At 45.3% G+C, this 19,587-nt stretch overlaps 1 pseudogene; it reads left to right on the top strand.

The window, feature by feature from the left end:
• The first annotated feature begins 8,059 nt into the window (after positions 1-8,059).
• Positions 8,060-10,155, top strand: LOC143024332 (uncharacterized; annotated as a pseudogene).
• The last annotated feature ends 9,432 nt before the right edge of the window (positions 10,156-19,587 follow it).

Here is a 19,587-nt window from a genome sequence, read left to right as displayed (position 1 = left end):
GGGGAGGGGAGGGGGAGGGCGAGAGCAAGGGGGAGGGGAGGGCGAGAGGGGGAGGGGAGGGGAGGGCGAGAGCAAGGGGGAGGGGAGGGGAGGGCGAGAGCAAGGGGGAGGGGAGGGGAGGGCGAGAGCAAGGGGAGGGGAGGGGAGGGCGAGAGGAAGGGGGAGGGGAGGGGAGGGCGAGAGGAAGGGGGAGGGGAGGGGAGGGCGAGGGGGGGGGGGAGGGGAGGGCGAGAGGACGGGGGGGGGGAGGGGGGGTGGGGGGGGGAGGGGAGGGGGGGAGGGCGAGAGCAAGGGGGAGGGAGGGGGAGGGCGAAAGGAAGGGGAGGGGAGGGGAGGGCGAGAGGAAGGGGGAGGGGAGGGGAGGGCGAGAGCAAGGGGGAGGGGAGGGGAGGGCGAGAGCAAGGGGGAGGGGGAGGGGAGGGGAGGGCGAGAGCAAGGGGGAGGGGAGGGGAGGGCGAGAGCAAGGGGGAGGGGAGGGGAGGGCGAGAGCAAAGGGGAGGGGAGGGGAGGGCGAGAGCAAGGGGGAGGGGAGGGGAGGGCGAGAGCAAAGGGGAGGGGAGGGCAAGAGGAAGGGGGAGGGGAGGGCAAGAGGAAGGGGAGGGCGAGGGCAAGAGGAAGGGGAGGGGAGGGCGAGAGCAAGTGGGAGGGGAAGGGAGGGCAAGAGGAAGGGGAGGGGAGCGCAAGAGGAAGGGGAGGGGAGGGCGAGAGCAAGGGGGAGGGGAGGGGAGGGCAAGGGGGAGGGGAGGGGAGGGCAAGAGGAAAGGGGAGGGGAGGGCGAGAGGAAGGGTGAGGGGAGGGCGAGAGGAAGGGGGAGGGGAGGGGAGGGCGAGAGGAAGGGGGAGGGGAGGGCGAGAGGAAGGGGAGGGGAGGGCGAGAGCAAGGGGGAGGGGAGGGCGAGAGGAAGGGGGAGGGGAGGGCGAGAGGAAGGGGGAGGGGAGGGCGAGAGGAAGGGGGAGGGGAGGGCGAGAGGAAGGGGGAGGGGAGGGCGAGAGGAAGGGGGAGGGGAGGGCGAGAGGAAGGGGGAGGGGAGGGCGAGAGGAAGGGGGAGGGGAGGGCGAGAGGAAGCGGGAGGGGAGGGCGAGAGGAAGGGGGAGGGGAGGGCGAGAGGAAGGGCGAGAGGAAGGGGGAGGGGAGGGGGAGGGAGGGCGAGAGGAAGGGGGAGGGGAGGGCGAGAGCAAGGGGGAGGGGAGGGGAGGGCGAGAGGAAGGGGGAGGGGAGGGGAGGGCGAGAGGAAGGGGGAGGGGAGGGCGAGAGGAAGGGGGAGGGGAGGGCGAGAGGAAGGGGGAGGGGAGGGCGAGAGGAAGGGGGAGGGGAGGGCGAGAGGAAGGGGGAGGGGAGGGCGAGAGGAAGGGGGAGGGGAGGGGAGGGGAGGGCGAGAGGAAGGGGGAGGGGAGGGCGAGAGGAAGGGGGAGGGGAGGGCGAGAGGAAGGGGAGGGGAGGGGAGGGCGAGAGGATGGGGGAGGGAGGGCGAGAGGGGAGGGCGAGAGGAGGGGGAGGCGAGAGGAAGGGGGAGGGGAGGGGAGGGCGAGAGCAAGGGGGAGGGGAGGGGAGGGGAGGGCGAGAGGAAGGGGGAGGGAGGGCGAGAGGAAGGGGGAGGGAGGGGAGGGGAGGGCGAGGGCGAGAGCAAGGGGGAGGGGAGGGCGAGAGCAAGGGGGAGGGGAGGGGAGGGGAGGGCGAGAGCAAGGGGGAGGGGAGGGGAGGGCGAGAGGAAGTGGGAGGGGAGGGTGAGGGCGAGAGCAAGGGGGAGGGGAGGGGAGGGGAGGGGAGGGCGAGAGCAAGGGGGAGGGGAGGGGAGGGCGAGAGCAAGGGGGAGGGGAGGGCGAGAGCAAGGGGGAGGGGAGGGGAGGGCGAGAGCAAGGGGGAGGGGAGGGGAGGGGAGGGCGCGAGCAAGGGGAGGGGAGGGGGAGGGGAGAGGGGAGGGGAGGGGGAGGGGAGGGGAGGGCGAGAGCAGGGGGAGGGGAGGGGAGGGCGAGAGCAAGGGGAGGGGAGGGGAGGGCGAGAGCAAGGGGAGGGGAGGGGAGGGGAGGGCGAGAGCAAGGGGAGGGGAGGGGAGGGCGAGAGCAAGGGGAGGGGAGGGGAGGGCGAGAGCACGGGGAGGGGAGGGGGAGGGCGAGAGCAAGGGGAGGGGAGGGGGAGGGCGAAGGGGGGGAGGGCGAGGGAGGGGAGGGCGAGAGCAAGGGGGAGGGGAGGGCGAGAGCAAGGGGGAGGGGAGGGGAGGGGAGAGCAAGGGGAGGGGAGGGGAGGGCGAGAGCAAGGGGGAGGGAGGGCGAGAGCAAGGGGGAGGGAGGGCGAGAGCAAGGGGGAGGGGAGGGAAGGGGAGGGGAGGGCGAGAGGAAGGGGAGGGGAGGGCGAGAGGAAGGGGAGGGGAGGGGAGGGCGAGAGGAAGGCGGATGGTAGGCCGAGAGTACGGGGAGGGGAGGGGAGGGCGAGAGCAAGGGGGAGGGGAGAGGAGGGCGAGAGCAAGGGGGAGGGGGGAGGGGAGGGGAGGGCGAGAGCAGGGGGAGGGGAGGGGAGGGCGAGAGGAAGGGGAGGGGAGGGGAGGGCGAGAGCAAGAGGGAGGGGAGGGGAGGGCGAGAGCAAGGTGGAGGGGAGGGGAGGGCGAGAGGAAGGGGAGGGGAGGGCGAGAGGAAGGGGGAGGGGAGGGCGAGAGCAAGGTGAGGGGAGGGAAAAGGAGGGCGAGAGCAAGGTGAGGGGAGGGGAAAGGGAGGGCGAGAGCAAGGTGAGGGGAGGGGAAAGGGAGGGGAGAGCAAGGTAGGGGGAGGGCGAGAGGAAGGGGAGGGCGAGAGGAAGGGGAGGGGAGGGCGAGAGGAAGGGGAGGGGAGGGCGAGAGGAAGGGGAGGGGAGGGGAGGGCGAGAGGAAGGGGAGGGCGAGAGGAAGGGGAGGGGAGGGGAGGGCGAGAGGAAGGGGAGGGGAGGGCGAGAGGAAGGGGAGGGGAGGGCGAGAGGAAGGGGAGGGGAGGGGAGGGGAGGGGGAGAGGGAGGGGAGGGCGAGAGGAAGGGGAGGGGAGGGGAGGGCGAGAGGAAGGGGAGGGGAAGGGGAGGGGAGGGCGAGAGGAAGGGGAGGGGAGGGCGAGAGGAAGGGAAGGGAAGGGGAGGGAAGGGCGTGAGGAAGTGGAGGGGAGAGGAGGGCGAGAGGAAGGGGAGTGGAGGGGAGGGCGAGAGCAAAGGGAGGGGCGCCCACATTTACTAAAATGAATAAAATAAAAAATATGACCAACACCTAAGCCAGAAATTTCAAACCACCACAATTTTATTTGGAGTTGTGCACTTCATCCAGGCTTCAGGACGACTTCAAAACGGACTCCAAGCTGACTTGGAGGCATCTTCCAGAGCCCTCCTATACCCAGCCAGTGCCTCCTGCCTGACGAAAGGAAGTACTACCCCCAACAGAAGTGTTCCGGCGTCAAGTGGTAATGGTGCTCTTCCGTTACACTAAAGTTCAAATCGTTTTCAACTTGAGCTGCCATGGTAAAGGGCGAACACGATTACAGACCCCAAACGTACCCAAACGTTCTGTATTCTAAAGTGAAGTTAAGGTCAACGCTATTTCAAACCTTTAAGAAAGGTCACGTCCACGTGGCCTAATGTACAGACCCCAACTCTCGTTTCTGCGCCCGGAGTAAATGGGGACAACACATCTATACGTCCACTAAACTTTAGTTTTTCTTCTGGCCTTCGCTAGCGATTTAGTCGCATGCCCCCCCCCCCTCGACTGGAAAAAGGAAAAGTTATTAAACACAAGTGAAAGTCCCCTACACACAAGACCACCGTTTTGCTGTCCCTCCCATTGAGTGGCACTTTTGGCTTTAAGCCTATTATAGTCGCCCAAGTCATTGACTTCCATCTATTAATACCGGATAACCTTTTAATGCATCTCATCATTTATCCTTTCATTTCTTCGACCTCGACATCTATCATAAACATGGCGTACCATTCGTCCGGCGCGACTTCGTTACTTACGAAATCTGTTTTAGCAACTTTTGTTTTTTATTTCCGACCAGAAAATTGCATACTTATATTACGTTGATAAATAATTTACAAAATTAACAACTAATTTTCTATTGCTACAAGCCGCGGGCTTCGCCCTTCCCCGGCTTCGCCGGAGCTTGGCTGCACAAACAATAGCAAATGTACTCGTACTTCCAACCTCCATTTGAATAACGACAACATGTCATCCGTTGCAGACATCTAGCTGTCCCCTGTAACAACATATCGCACAGGATGATGATCATCTCCACATGTGCGAAATAGACTTACATGGAGGTGTCCGCAGATTGCCACGCCGACTGAGCACTTGAAGGGTTTTAACAAAATCGACGAAACCACCCTGGACCGCGGAGACTTATCTTTTATATTATATTAGATATTACGTCCAGGTGCAAAACTGAACATTTAACTAAAATTGCTAAAACAGATTTACTAACTATTGAAGTCGCGGCGGTTGAATGATACGCCATGTTGGTTTTGACAGATGGCGGAATGCAGAGGTCGAAGAAATGAAAGGGCGATAAATTCGTATGTTCTAACCTACGTAACCTATCCTATATTTAATAATTCTGTACCTCAAATTTCTTGCAAAAGGGGTTGTGCCAAGCTACACAGTAAATTTATGAGACTTATGAAAAATACATGGTAAAAAGGCATCAAGTTCTAACAGTTGCAGTGGAAGAACTAAAGGACTGTAGATGTGAATAAACATGAACAACTTTACAATAGGGTTGGACATCTGGAAGACCAATCTGTTAAACTAAACGAATTTGTAAAAAAAAAGTGCTGTGTGCACAACTAGACTGGGTATTCTGGATGCAAAGACAGTTTATCCTGAAAAACTGGAATCAGAATGTAAAATGGCCAAAGCTTGGAAATGATAAAAATGACACTAGACCACAATCCAACTTGCAAGGGGGAGTGGAACCAGATTGTGATTGCCGAGAGACATGAAAGTAAAAATAGAGGAAACAATTTAGTCATGTATCATGTATGGAGTGGCAGAGTTAAACTCAATTGTTACACATGAAAGAATCTAACATTACAAAGTGTGGATTTCATGCAGGCATGTGGGGTGTATGATAAGTTAAAGATTTATAAAGCATTCAGGGTAGGCCAAGTGAGACCTGATAAACACACACCACTGATTGTAAAATTTACTGACAAAAACATAAGTTGCAATCTTTAAAAATGTAAAGTACATCAAAGACAATGAAATTTACAAGGGCTTTAGGGTAACAAGTTATTGCACAAAAAGGAAAAAATCAAGAACCAGCCTTGATTAAAAAAAAAAAAAAAAAAAAAATGGAGCCGCAGGGAAAGGGTGTCACAGTAACCAGTCCATCATGGAAGAGGTTAACCAAGGTGACAAGACAGGCATGGACGGGGACAGCAACCAGTGCATCAGAGCAAAACTACACAAGAGGAGAGAATCAACACAGGAAGGAGCAAGTGGAACACCGGGACAAATAGAAATGACAAGCCAGGCGAGAACTGCCCAGTAGTTCAACAGTAAATACGACTAGCTCAAATAATGGATTTAAAAACAATTACTTATTCTATCTAGTAATGTAGACACCTTTGGTTTAGATAAGCAGCTAGAATTAAGGGAAATGCTGAAGATAATTGAAAATACTCTTCAAATCATTGCATTGCAAGAAGTGAAAGCAAAAAAGCAGCAGATGAAGCTGGCCGAGTACAAAATAGATAACCGTATAATATAGATGCAAATGAAGGAAGAGGATTGTTATTGCATGTTAAGAATGATGTACTGTGAAATCAGATGAACCAAATACAAATTGTGGATATAGTTGTGTATAAATTAAATCCAGCAATGATGATAACCTGCTCATCACATCAGCATACAGGAGTCCCAATAGTTCTGCAGAAAATAATGACAGTTACAACTTCCACAAGAAATCACTGATAAAAGTTTAAAATAAACTAGTGTTGGGCGACTTTAATCTTCCCTTAATAAAGTGGGATAATTACACAACAGACGAGGGTATGTAGGGATTTTCTGCCTTTTGTGGAAAGAATTAGAGACTTTCTTCACTCAACGTGTTAAAGAAATGACAGAAGAGAGGAGACTGTGGGAAGCAAATCATGAGAAAGAGGACCAATAATCTACCAATGTCAGGACTACTGACTCTAGACAAAAATTAAAATGAAACAGGCTTTGGGAGAAACTGGTAAAAAAAAATTACACAAAATGAAAGTGAATGTGTACAAGTTGAAGTGCAGTACAGAAGAATCAAACAAGATGGGAGACCAGAAATGCCATCAAAACCAAGGAAAAAGAAAATGCAAAACCTGTCAGAATGCTACAATATTCTGGCAATACGTATAAAAAACCAGGACCAAGTCAAGGATAGCTCATCTTTACACAGATGACAACAATCTTGTGAAAACAAGTGACAGAAAAGGCAATGGTTCTTGCAGATAAATTCAGTTCTTGTATTAAAAAAAAAAAAAGCCAAGGATATCCTGACTACATCCAGGTTAGACCACGGATAAACTATGAAATCAGAAAGGGTCTGCAAAAGCTTAAAAACAAATTCACCAGGTCCAGATGGTATTCACCCAAGAATTGTTAAAGATCTGATGCAAGAACTATTGGTATCACTGAAAATATTCAGTAGTTCACTGGAAGAGGGAGTACTCGTAGTTCTGGAGGATTTGAATATTGCGCAAATAACACCAATATTTAAGGATAGCAAGAATGACCCTGGTAAATACAGACCTGCAAGTCTAACTAGAGTTCAGTAAATTAATGGAATCAGTCCCGCGAGAAGCATACACCTTATGAAAACTCAAAACTTGTTTGCTGATAAACAATTTGGGTTCATCTCTGGCAGATCAACAGTGCTTCAACCGATTCAGGTCTTGGACAAATGGACGGAGGTCATTAATGAGGGCAAAGCCAAGTTTGTGACTTCATGAAGGCACTTGACAGTTCCCCACAAAAGACTACTTGCCAATTATGGAATAGCCTAATCTGTTCCAATGGATTTAATTTTTTTTTTTTTTTTGTCTGGCAGAAAGCAACAAGTAATGGTTAATGGCGAGGCCTCCAACTGGAGGGAGGTAACCAGTGGGGTGCCTCAGGGATCAGTGCTGGGGCGTCTTGTGTCATGTTCATCAATGATCTTCCAGATGCAGTCATGGGACCAAGGTACATCTTTATGCAGATGATACCAAGATTTAGAACAATTCCAAATGAAGATAACTGTAAAAAGCTTCAGGAAGACATGAACTGAGAAAATGGTCAAAGATGGATGCTCAATTTCTATTCAGTTAAAAATAAACATACGAGAATAGGTAGATATAATGTAAAAGAGCAAGAGTACAAGATGTATATGGCAACATACCCAGCACTACAAATGAAAAGGACATTGGAGTTTTCAATGACTATCTGACATGCACAGAGCACTTAGCCGAGAAAATCAACAAGGCTAACAGCCTTCTTGGTATTACAAGAACTTATGTCCACCTTGATTTTTCCATCCTGAAAGCACTGAACATTGCACTAACAAGGCCTCGTTTAGAATATGCTTCTCAGATCTGGTGTCCTCATCTAATTAAAGACAGGGGCTATTGAAAATGTTCAATGAAGAGCCACAAGAATAACAACAGCTGAAAGGACATGATTATGAAGAATGACTTAAGGAATTAGATCTACCGATACTGGCCTACAGAAGATCAAGAGATCAAATTGAAACTTACAAGATTATTACCCAGAAATATGACTAACAATGTACAAGAGGTATTTGAGATTAGGGAAGGCAACACAACTAGAGGAAATTCAAAGATTTTTAAAGAGAGCAAGACTAAGAATGATTTTTCGAATCTGGTAGTAAATACTTGATTGTAGGACAACTCGTCCACGGACATCTCGTCCACAAAACTGCAAAGTAGGACAACTTGTCCACAGACACCACCATGGGTGGTCAACTCGTCCACGGACAAGATTTCAAAAAACTTTTAGAAAATTATTTTACCTTTTTTTTAATGATATTTCATGTTATTTCATTAAAATTTGCTTTAGATGGTATATTTTGGTAAGTAATAGATGTGATTATAAATGTTATGGACATGCTTATTTTAACACCCTAGAATAGCTCCAACTATGATCAAAAAGAAATAATCACAACTCTATCATATTTACACCTAATATTTACCCCAAGCTTCAGGTTGTAACAACGCAGAGAGGTGCTCAAAAGATTCTTCTGGATGGATTCATGTACACTAAGAAACATGTTTCCAAGTCAGCTGATGAAGTTGTCTGGCGCTGTATCCAACGTGATGTCAAATGCAGTGCCCGCTTGAAGACCACCAAGAGCCTTAGTGACCATAGGCTTGTTGGTGAGCACAGCCACATTGCAGACCGTGTGAGATGTGATGTGGAGCAAGCTCGCCAATATATGAAGAGGAAGGCTGCTACCACCAACGACCGCCCCAACAACATCCTCAGCTTCACCGTTAGAGAGCTTGATGATCAGGTCAAGGCACGCATGCCAAGGCCGGACACCAGCAAGCGTGTCCTTCGGCGTGTCCATGCTGCTCACTGTCCAAAGGATCCGCAGTCCCTTCAAGAGTTGGACATCACAGGCCCCTGGGCTTCCAACCTCCTCTACGACAACGGTCCTGCAGCTGATGAGCTCATCATCGTCTTCGCCTCCCCTGGTCATCTAGAGCAGCTCGCAGCCTGTGACGACTGGTGTATGGACGGCACGTTCTCAGTCGCTCCCAGACTGTTCACCCAACTGTACGTCGTCCAAGGTCGCATCGGTGAAGGCTACTTTCCTCTGGCCTTTGCCTTGCTCCAGCGCAAGACGCAGACCACCTATGAGGAGCTCTTCCGTGTTCTCGAACAGCATGGCTGCGACCCCAGCACCGTCATCGTGGACTTCGAGAGGCTAGTGGAGCTGGGCCTTCGTGCAGTGTTTGGAGAGGAGATCCAGGTCCGGTTCTGTTTCTACCACCTCAGCCAGTCTATTTGGAGGCAGATCCAGGGCCTGGGTCTCAAGAACCTGTACGAGTCAGACGACGAGTTCCGGCTCTTCTGCGGCCAGCTGGATGCCCTGGCCTTTCTTCCTACTGAGGACGTCCATGAAGGCATGAAACATCTGCGGTCCACCATGCCCAACGAAGCAGCAGCCTTAGTGGAGTATTTCGACTCCACTTACGTCTCCGGCCAGCTCCGCCACCAGCGCCGAGTCACCCCCACCCCAGGCAGTCATCCAACCAGTTCGGCTTCGGCGCACTCCACCGATGTTCCTACCTGAGCGGTGGAACCAACATCACGCCACCCTCAACAATGAGCCACGCACAAACAACATATGTGAGGGGTGGAACAATAAGTTCTCCAGTTTGGTGGGCCATTCCAACCCCACCATCTGGAAACTTATCGAGTGCCTTCAAGCAGAAGCATCCAACGCCGACTCGGTTCTCCTCCAGGATGAGCGTGGCATCCGCCCTGTGAAGCGAAGGAAGAAGTGCTACGCTGAGCTGCAGACACGTCTGTGCAACTTGGTGGGCGACCTGAAGGCTGGCAAGAAAACACTTCCAGAGTTCCTGCGTGGTGTCAGCTACAACCTCCGTGGTGGCAAGCCCAACATCTAGACCTTACACTTGTATATTTATTCTGTATTACACACCTGTATTCTGTATATATAAATATGTAAATAAAGTTTTATTGTTCTGCAAATTATGTTTATTATTCTTAAAATAAAGTCATTGGACGAGATGTCCATATTCCTGTGGACGAGTTGTCCGTCCACGAAATACTTGGAATGATTTGCCAGAATGGATGGCCAATGCAGACACCGTTTTACAATTTGTTTGAATCAAGTCTAGATAAAATATGGGAAAGCCAAGAACAAATTTAACTGTAGAGCACAACCACTACCACCGTACATGCCGGGAATAACGGCAATCAGGTTATCGAGTTGGAGTCAAAGGCGCCTCTTCCAGAACTTCATCTGAAGTATCTAAAGATCATCCGGATCGTGGTCGTCGTCACTGAATTACGGTAGTTTCGCTGACGGCCTGATTATTATTGTACATCGGACAATTAACAGACGACGGCAGAACCCCGTGTTCCCTCAAGTCCAAGGAAGCCCTACAGCTATTGTATTTGTAACAGCGCTTATTAACGTCACCTAGAGTTGGAGACAACCCGGTCCACAATGTGAAACCCATCGTCTAACTCGGGTGTTCTCATTAGGGGTGAAATTCTCCCCCAGGGGAAAATTTTGTTTTTTCTGGGGGCGGGGTGAATTGTGACCACAGTAAGTTAACGGGATGAGGAAAGCAAGGTTTTGGCCTATCTGGCCTGATCTGGGCTTGAATTAACCTGTGCTGACCCAAGTTAATCTTAGGATTAAAAAATTGTTACGCCGTGCGACAGTATCGCACGTAATATCGCCTATGATGGTGACGCGTCTCAGTAAATTTTTAGTTTCGACCATAGGCGCAATATAGCAATAGAAAATTAATTATCAATTTTGTAAATTATAATGTATCAACGTAATATGTAATTTTGTGAGCGGAAATAAAAAGCAAAAAAGGTGCTAAAACAGATTTTGTAAATAACGAAGTCGTGTCGGACGAATGGTACGCCATGTTTGTTATGATAGATGCCGACGTCGAAGAAATAAAAGGATAAATTCGTCTAACCTAAACTAAACTAACCTGGAATATGCTCAGTCCGTCTGGTCACCTTATAAGAAAATAGAAAATGTTCAACGTAGAGCCTCCAAGATGGTGCCACACCTACAAAACCTTAATTATGAGGAAAGACTAAGGAAGCTGGACCTTCCAACTTTAGTATATCGAAGATTACGTGGAGATATGGTGGATGTCTACAAAATTTTAAATCAGTACTATGACCCTGCTGTTAACATAAATTTCCAATTGAGAAAAGGACCAACTCGGGGCAACATCTTAAAGATCTTCAAACCAAGGAGCCGGACTAGACTGCGACAAGGTGCTTTCCAAGTGAGGGTAGTGGATGCTTGGAACAGCCTCCCCAATAGTGTCATAAAGGCAAAATCTATAAGAGAATTTGAAACGAAACTTGATAAGCACTGGGAGAGACAGGCAATAAAATATGACTATGAAAAAACTATTACATTTACTGGCACACCCGGCGAAGACCTACCGGAGGATGACCAAGATGTAATTTCTGCATCTGGCCAATCGAAGGTCACCGATCTGGACATATAGGTCTAGCGACCTGCGTCCAGTATCAACGTAAGATCACGTAAGAAATGTCATCCGGCTTGTCCTCGTTGTCGTCGTCGTGAGAGACGTTGAAGCTTTTCAACCACTCTCTCAGCTTGCGGGGTATACAAAGTTCTTGCAGCTTGAAGGAATGCATGTATCTCCGCTCCATAACATTCATGAAAATGTACCTGGCGAGGTACTGTCGGAGGTACCGAGGCCGTCAATTGACAGACAAGATGGCGTCCCGATCCTATGCTACCGACTTCGTTCATTAGCGTATTTGCTTGTAGCAAGGTATTTTTTATTTTCACTTCCGCCCACAAAATTGCATATTACGTTGATACATTTTAATTTACAAAATTAATAATTTTCTATTGCTATAGTGCACCCATGATCGTAACTAGAAAAATACCCGCGTCTTCTTGTACGCGTGGCCACAGAAACACGTCTTCTGCATTTTTCTTTCAATTAATATATTTTGTTGTCAGCTGCTGAAATTACATTGTTGGGAGGTGCTAAAGATATCAGAAGTATGGGAAATGAAAGTTACGTAAATTACGTTAAGTCGTAATACGTATCAAGTAATGACGCGCTAAAGAAAATAAAGGAATTTAGTCATATTTGCCTATTTAGAATGCCCCTTTTGAAACTGAATCTTGGAAAGGAGGGGGGAATGGCATTCTGACAAATGGTGAAAAGTGTGCTTTGCCCAAGCAAGGCAAAGAACCACTGGACTCTATCTGACTGACTGGACTGGACAGACGCATGGCGTCTGTACATTGTCCTAGCGGCTTCGTTTGTAGACATGCTTGTAGCAAGGTTTTTTATTTATTCCAGCCAAGAAAATCTCATCCTACGTTCATGTATTTTAACTTAATTTTCTAACGCTATACCAAGTATGTGCACAACTAAAATAATCCAGTACGAGTCTAGTCTCCTTGTACGCGAGGAAATAGTTTTCACAGATCAACTTGTCCGTGTTAACCGTAGCTTACAAATTGACGGGTCTCACTCCTGTTGCGAGAAGAGATGAAATCACACAGTTCACGGGCTCCCAGCCGTCAACAGACCCTGCTTTCAGCGAAAATGCCATACTCGAACGCGCTCCATCGCAAATAAAACCCTTATCTCCTTAGGGCATAAAGTCCACGGCTGATACTGTGACGTATGCACCCTTGTTTCACAAAATATCCTTAACCGTTTCACGTAGGTTTGTACATCAAGGTACACGCTACTGGACAAGTTATTCCAAGTAGATTAACATCCTAATCCCGTTATCATAGAATAAACCAAGTTAGCTAATCCAAGAATATTATTGGTGCTTCCAAGATGTAACACTAGTTTTCTTGAACATAAACTCTCCGAAATGATTAATTTGGACGACTAACCGCAAACAACCGGTTATGGCTTGCATTCCGGCTTAGACAAAATTTCCATAGCACTATATCAACAATTAACCACAATTCTCTCAGTACTGCATTAAAATAAACGTGGTTGCTCTAGTAACACGCAAGCGCTTCTCTATTGCATTTAAATGATATTTTTCTACCAAATTGTTAGGGTAAGTAAAGTCAGTTTTGGAGCTTTTGGACACGCATGTTTCAATGTGCTTACGTGCTTCTGGAATTTTACCACAATAGAATTTTCCGGTCGACTCCAGACTATTTCAATCGCGATCCTCTGCCTCAAGTCGGGCCCTTGGTACATGTTCAACAGAAAATAAAGTTTATACATCACCGCAGCAATGGCTTTGAAACATTGTCCTTCATGAAGTGGCTGGGACCGTGAACCTATCTTGGCAATACAGCGTGCAATTTGAACTGAACATTTCAACAATGTTAATAATTGTACATACCTTTCCGATCCAGTTTCCCAAGGAGATACGTGATATTACGGTAGATTATTGCTTGAAGATCTGTCGTTGATAGCATTGCAAAGAACTTGATTTCTTTACTATTACTATGACGATATAGCCACCTATTTATCGAACACAAAGGTTACGTTTAGTCTGTTGTAATCGCAAGTTTGTTTTAACTTATTTCTATAAATCTTAAGAGTTCAATACAAAATTGAATTTCATTAGTTGATTTTCACTAATTCATTATCCATGCTTTTGCCTGGACCAAGCCACCTCGTGTATTCTTGGAACAGAATCCTAAAAGAAATTTATATATATATATTATCACTACTGAGCAACCGGAGGTACACAATTTATTGAAAATCTAAACTATTTCTGCTCGTATTACGGTTGTATAACAAGTCCAGCACCAACTTTACACGTTCACTTCCACTGCTGTAATTGCATCGACTAACGGTCAACAACAGTGTTGCCACGGTGATCTATGCCAGTTCCCACAAACGAGTTTTCAATTCAATTCAATAAGTTTATTGTTGATGTACAACAAAGGAGAGAGTTGGGTCTTGCCAACTAACCCCTATACATTTTATATTAAATTTGTTTATAACAGTTATATCAAAATAAATGTTTATATTACAATATCAGTGTTGTATTTAACGTTTGAAAGCAAACATTGGATGTTTTTTTTTTTACAATTTTAGTTAAGATATAATTATTTATGTAATAGCATATGAGCTCAATGAGGTTCCATTGTTCCTGTGGTCTAAATTAATCGATTATTGGGCAATACTGTATATAATGTTGTAGTGAATGTCCTCTCGGCCTTGCGCATAAAGTACATGGCTCAGGTTCAGCTTCCCTGTACACCTCCCAGTAATATCTATATCCCAGTCTGAGTCTCATAGTGACTAAATCCATTTGGGAACTATGTCTACCATATGGATATTCCTTTGTATTATTTAATACTGCCTTATAATGCTTGCTACTTACACTACCCATCTCGCAACATTTATCTAGGTCTATATCCATGTTAGCAATAACATTTGATCTTATTATTGACCTTACATGTTTATATGTGTATTCATTACCAGGAATATTGTTAACATCTCTAATTGTATTTCGTGCAAGACTATCTGCTTTTTCATTATAATACAATCCTATATGGGATGGTACCCATACAAAATAAATATGTGTATTGTTTCTCTCCAGGTTATATATAATATTTAAACATTTGTTAACAATATCACAATCAGCTGGAGAGGAAGATACAAGTTCATATAATGCACTCTGACTATCGACAAAAAAGTATACATTTTTACCCATACTCTTAATAATACGTAAGCCTTCTAAGATAGCATATAGTTCAGTTCTGGTTGATGACAAATTATTTGGTAGTCTTTTTGAAATTTCATAATCTTGAAATTCTTCAGAGGAAGAATATTCCCTTATAAACACCCCACATCCTGTCTTGGTACCCTCAACTGACCCATCACAGTACACATGTACCACCTGTTTCCGTGGGTATTGTGACAATTTGTCAAGAAAATGTGCTTTTAATTCGTATTTATACCATTGTTCCTTTGGTTTACTTAGCTTTTCAATGTCAATTTTTACATTGTATGGATTCCAGGTGGTATAATAGTTATTTCTTATGAGGGCATTAAATTCGTTCATAATATCAAACTTTCTTAGAACCTTACATATTTTGCGAAGATATGGGTTGTTAGTTACATGATTATCATTATATAATGCTAATATATCTCTTTGGAGAGAGTTTGTACCATTACACACTATACGACATACAGTTCGACTCGTTATTTCTTCTATTCTTAAAATAATACTGGGTAATCTTAACTCTCTTCTTAATACCTCTATCTTAGTTGTTGTAGCACACCCTAAAATAATTCTCATTGCCTTATTTTGTACGACTTCTAAGCATTTAAGTTGTTGTGTATTGTATTGCACCAACACAAGTGAAGCATAATCTATGAGGGAACGTATCACATATATAAAACATGCGAAGTATAGGTACACCAACACCTGACCCTCTCTTTGCTAAGACTTTGAGAGGGGCTAGCCTAGATACACACATATTTTTAACATATTCAATACAATAATTAGCATTTCTATAACCTAATTGTACACCCAAATATTTGTAGTTAAGGACACGCTCAATTTTTACACCATTTACAGTAGGTTTCCTACACTTTTTCTGTTTAGCTTGAAATTTAGTTTTGTTTTCATTTATGACAAGCCCCATGTATGTACATAGTTGTTCAAGTTCATTCACAGCCTTGCTAAGTGTTTGAGGTGTATCACATTGAATAAGTATGTCATCAGCATAAATGATGACTTTGGTACCCTGTGTAAATTCATATCTAGCAATTTTATCCATTAGTATATTGTATAGCATAGGACTCAGAACTCCACCTTAGGGGGTACCTAACTCGAATGTTTCTTCATCTGGTAGTGTTCCCTGTGACCAAACCTTACCTTTTCTATTATACAAATAGTCTTGTATCCATCCTAATAACTTTCCTTTGACTCCCTTCAATACAAGTTCCTCTAGTATAACTTCTTTATTAGATCTATCAAAGGCACCTTTCAAATCTACATATACTTGACAAGAAGCACTGGTATTAGCTAAGCAATGAACAAAACAGTCGCTAGTAGCACGTCCCTTCATGAAACCATATAAATTTTCAGACATTTTATCACCCACTTTATAGATTAACCTACGTAAGACAATTCTTTCCATCATTTTGCACAAGCAGCTGGTAAGTGAGATTGGTCGAAATTTCCCATCACTCTTAGGTACAGGTATAATTATGGCTGATTTCCATGCTGGGAGTAATGTACTATTTCTGTAAGACACATTAAACATATCTAGTATGGGATTTTTCCCGTCAATATTCAGTAATGCATTTATAATATTAAATGTAAGTCCATCCTCACCAGGGGCTGTTGATTTACCACTTTTGACAGCATATAATAGTTCATCTATTGATATAGGTACACAAGTGTCATCATCCAACTTAACATTATGATTTACTAATTGTAACCTTTGTAACCTATTCTCTGCCAGAGCAATTTGATGTCCAACAGGCAGACCAGACAAAACAGAAGCAGAACTCCATTGTTTAATGAGTTCTTTGACCTTTTTTGCAGGATTTGAGTCACTGGTTACTGAAGTTTTCTTACCTTTGACCTTATTAACGTGATACCAAACTTCCTGTATTGATTTGGTGTTACGAATTTTATTTAGAAACTCATCCCAATACTTCTTCCTCATGTCTCTCTTTAGCTCAGACAAATGTTTAGCAACTGTTCCCATAGCTCTCTTGACATCATGATCATTTGGCTGTGCTTGCCATCTACTCTGTAAGGCTGCCATTGTATCCTGACAATTTAATATAACAGGGTCATGTGCATATGATCTCTTTTGATTATGAGTGTGCTTCTGCCTAGTCTTGTTGTTGTCTACATATTCATTAATTACTTTAAGTAATCCCTGATAAATATCATTGGCATCTTGTAAATTAATATTGTTATTACTGTACCATTTCTTAACATTGATCAGGAGCCCAGGAAATTTACTTGAGGGGATGCTTAACCTTTTTCTGTGTACTATGTTGGTTGTGGAGAGGGTGATATATGTCTTAAGGGCAAAGTGGTCACTGAGAAGAGATGGTACAACATTAGTTTCACACGTACAAAATGGCATATTAAATAAAGCAACATAATCTAGTCTTCCTGAACATGTGTAGGGACTTTGGCACCAGTAATTTGTACATTATTAGCTTTAAGAAAGGTTACCCACCTTACGCCATTAGTATTAGAAGTCTTAAAACTACCTAGGTCTACATGTCTAGCATTAAGATCACCCAAAAGAATTGTACTTTCTTCTAATATGTGCGGAGGTAAATTATCAATGTACAGGGCACCAGAATGAACATACATATTAGTGATATATATAGTTATTTGATAAATGTAGACACACAGTGATATATTCTATTCCCCCATTGACTCCTTTCTCCACCAAGGTAACTGGAAGTCCAGACTTAACATAAGTAACCATACCTCTACTGCTTCCATCATCACAACTAAGAATATGTTGATAATATCCTCTGAGTTCATACACCTCTGGTCCAGTTTCCTGTACAGCTATGAAGTCAGGGCTCTGTTGAAGAAAAAATGCATGTATATCAGTTACCCTATCTCTTAGTCCATTAACATTCCATGTCAATAAATGGAAAATTTTGTTATTCATTGTAGGGTTTTGCATCATTTTGATTTGGGCCACTGTTTATTGTTCTGGCTAGCAATGACTTCTCTTCTGAAGGCTTCAAATTTCTCTAGAATTAGTTCTATATTCCTAGATAGCTGTTCGTAATTTTCGTGTCTCTCCTTATCTCGCTTTTTCAAAATTTCAAGTTTTTCCATGATAGATTCCATATTCTTTGCTTGTTGACAGTTAGCCTTCTGTATTTCTTGATGCACAGTTTCCTTTACTTCTTGATGAACTTTCTGAATGCCTTGATACACAGTTTCCTGTAATTCATGATGTACTTTCTGAATGTCTTGTTGCACAAATTCCTGTACTTCCTGTTGGACTTTTTGTATGTTTTGATGCACTAATTCCTGCACTTTAAATTTTGAGTCTGTGTATTCTTTCATCTTTCTCTCAAGCCTTACTCTATCTGCTCTTAATTCTTCTATACTTTCATTTAACAATGTAGTAAGTTTGTCCACTGCTATACTTAGTCGTTCCTGCTCTTTAGCCACTATATTTACTTTATTTGACTGAGTAACGGATAGTGACCTCACCTTAGTTGTAGAATTAGTTGTTGCTTTCTCCTGTTGCAAAGGTGGAAATTCTTCCTGCATTGCTGTGACGTTCCAAGCAGTTCTTGTAGGTGGAGGAGCAGTTTGGTATACAGTAGTGGGTATACTTGGTGGTAGAGTCTTGTAGCGTGGTTTTTTAGGGCATACTGGAGAACTTGCATTGTGTTGACCTCCACAGTTGCAGCATTTCGGTGGTACAGCTACTTTCTGTTGAATCTTTTCCCAGCACTCCTCTGAGAGATGTCCCCCAGCACAGTATCTGCATCGCACATATGTAGCTCGACATCGCCAACTTTTGTGTCCCCATTTGCTACACTTTTGACACAGGTCTGGCTCTGGAACATAGGGAGCAACTTTCTTCCTTCCAACACCGATGATGTGAGTTTCTGTGTCAATAGGTCCTGATACTGCTCCTAGGAGTTGTGGCCTTGGATTTTTCCCAACCATCCGTCATTTTAGCCACTGGAATCCTGGTGGACACTGTAATAAATTGACATTTATATAAGTAGGTACGTCAAAAATGACCACAGTACGTTGTAAGCCAGTTATAGGTTTCATTACTTGTCCCTGGAAGCCATCTGTTATCATGGTGTTATATTGCTGACCATTGATTAATGTGATATATGGTGCATTCCTCCCTTCCTTAAAGAGTGGCCTACAGTCAGGGTGTTGTTTTAATAGAGCCATATACCAGGTATATTTGTTTTCCAGAGAGAGGTTACATTTTTCTGGAAATGTTATCATAAGTCTTTCCCTACCTGTGGACGTGGTGATGTTGTCCCCGACTATATTATCTTGATTCACATCAGCTGCTTTAGTGTCTGCGGTGTTATTTTCTTCAATTATCAAGTCCTGGTCCATGCCGGCTGCTTCTATTGCAGTCATTAAGGGATCTTTCGTGGTGGTGGCAGATTTAGCTTGGTCTTCAGACGTTCCACTAAACTTGATTCTCTTGGCACGGGAACCGGCATTGTTGACACTGTCGTTCGAGTTCTCAGCTATCTCGGCCCAGTCCTTCACTTCTCCTACTCCCTGTGTTGACGTCTCTCCCATGCTACTTCCTTCACAGTTTTCATTATTCCGACTCTGTGGCAGAGTCATATCCATGTTGTTAACTTCCTGGGAGGATTCAATAGTAGCATAGGTGTGATCTAAGGAGCTCCTTTTCTTCCCAAATTTCGTGGTCATATAACTCAAGAAGATTATCTGGAGTTATGATCGGAACAACCTTCCTCCGCCGCTGCCCGGCAGCGAATGTTCAAGAAAATAAGAAATAAAATTGTTGCGGCGGCGGCGGCTTACCGCGGGGCCCTAAATCAAATTTAAGAATACGAGAACATAAGAATGAAGGAGACTGTGAGAGATCATAAGGCCTACACTAGGCAGTTCCATGTCCCTTACCACCTGTCATCCCCATCCATAAAGTTATCTCTTAAAACAACCAGTAGTTTCAGCGCTCACTACTAGATAGTTACTGAGGCCATTCCATTCGTTAACCACCCTATTGGTGAACCCGTTCTTGCCAATTTCCTTCTTAAATCTAAATTTGTCTAATCTAAACTCGTTAGCACGAGTCTTATCATGTCTTGATATGATGACCTTGCCTCCATCACCCCTGTTAAAGCCATTGACCCATTTGAATACTTCTATTAGGTCACCCAGCACTC

This window comes from Oratosquilla oratoria, chromosome 4 (genome assembly GCF_046742065.1).
Source record: "Oratosquilla oratoria isolate Oo_2021 chromosome 4, ASM4674206v1, whole genome shotgun sequence".
NCBI lineage: Eukaryota > Metazoa > Arthropoda > Malacostraca > Stomatopoda > Squillidae > Oratosquilla > Oratosquilla oratoria.
Note: the sequence above shows the minus strand (reverse complement) of the source record. Positions and strands in the feature narration are given on the sequence as shown.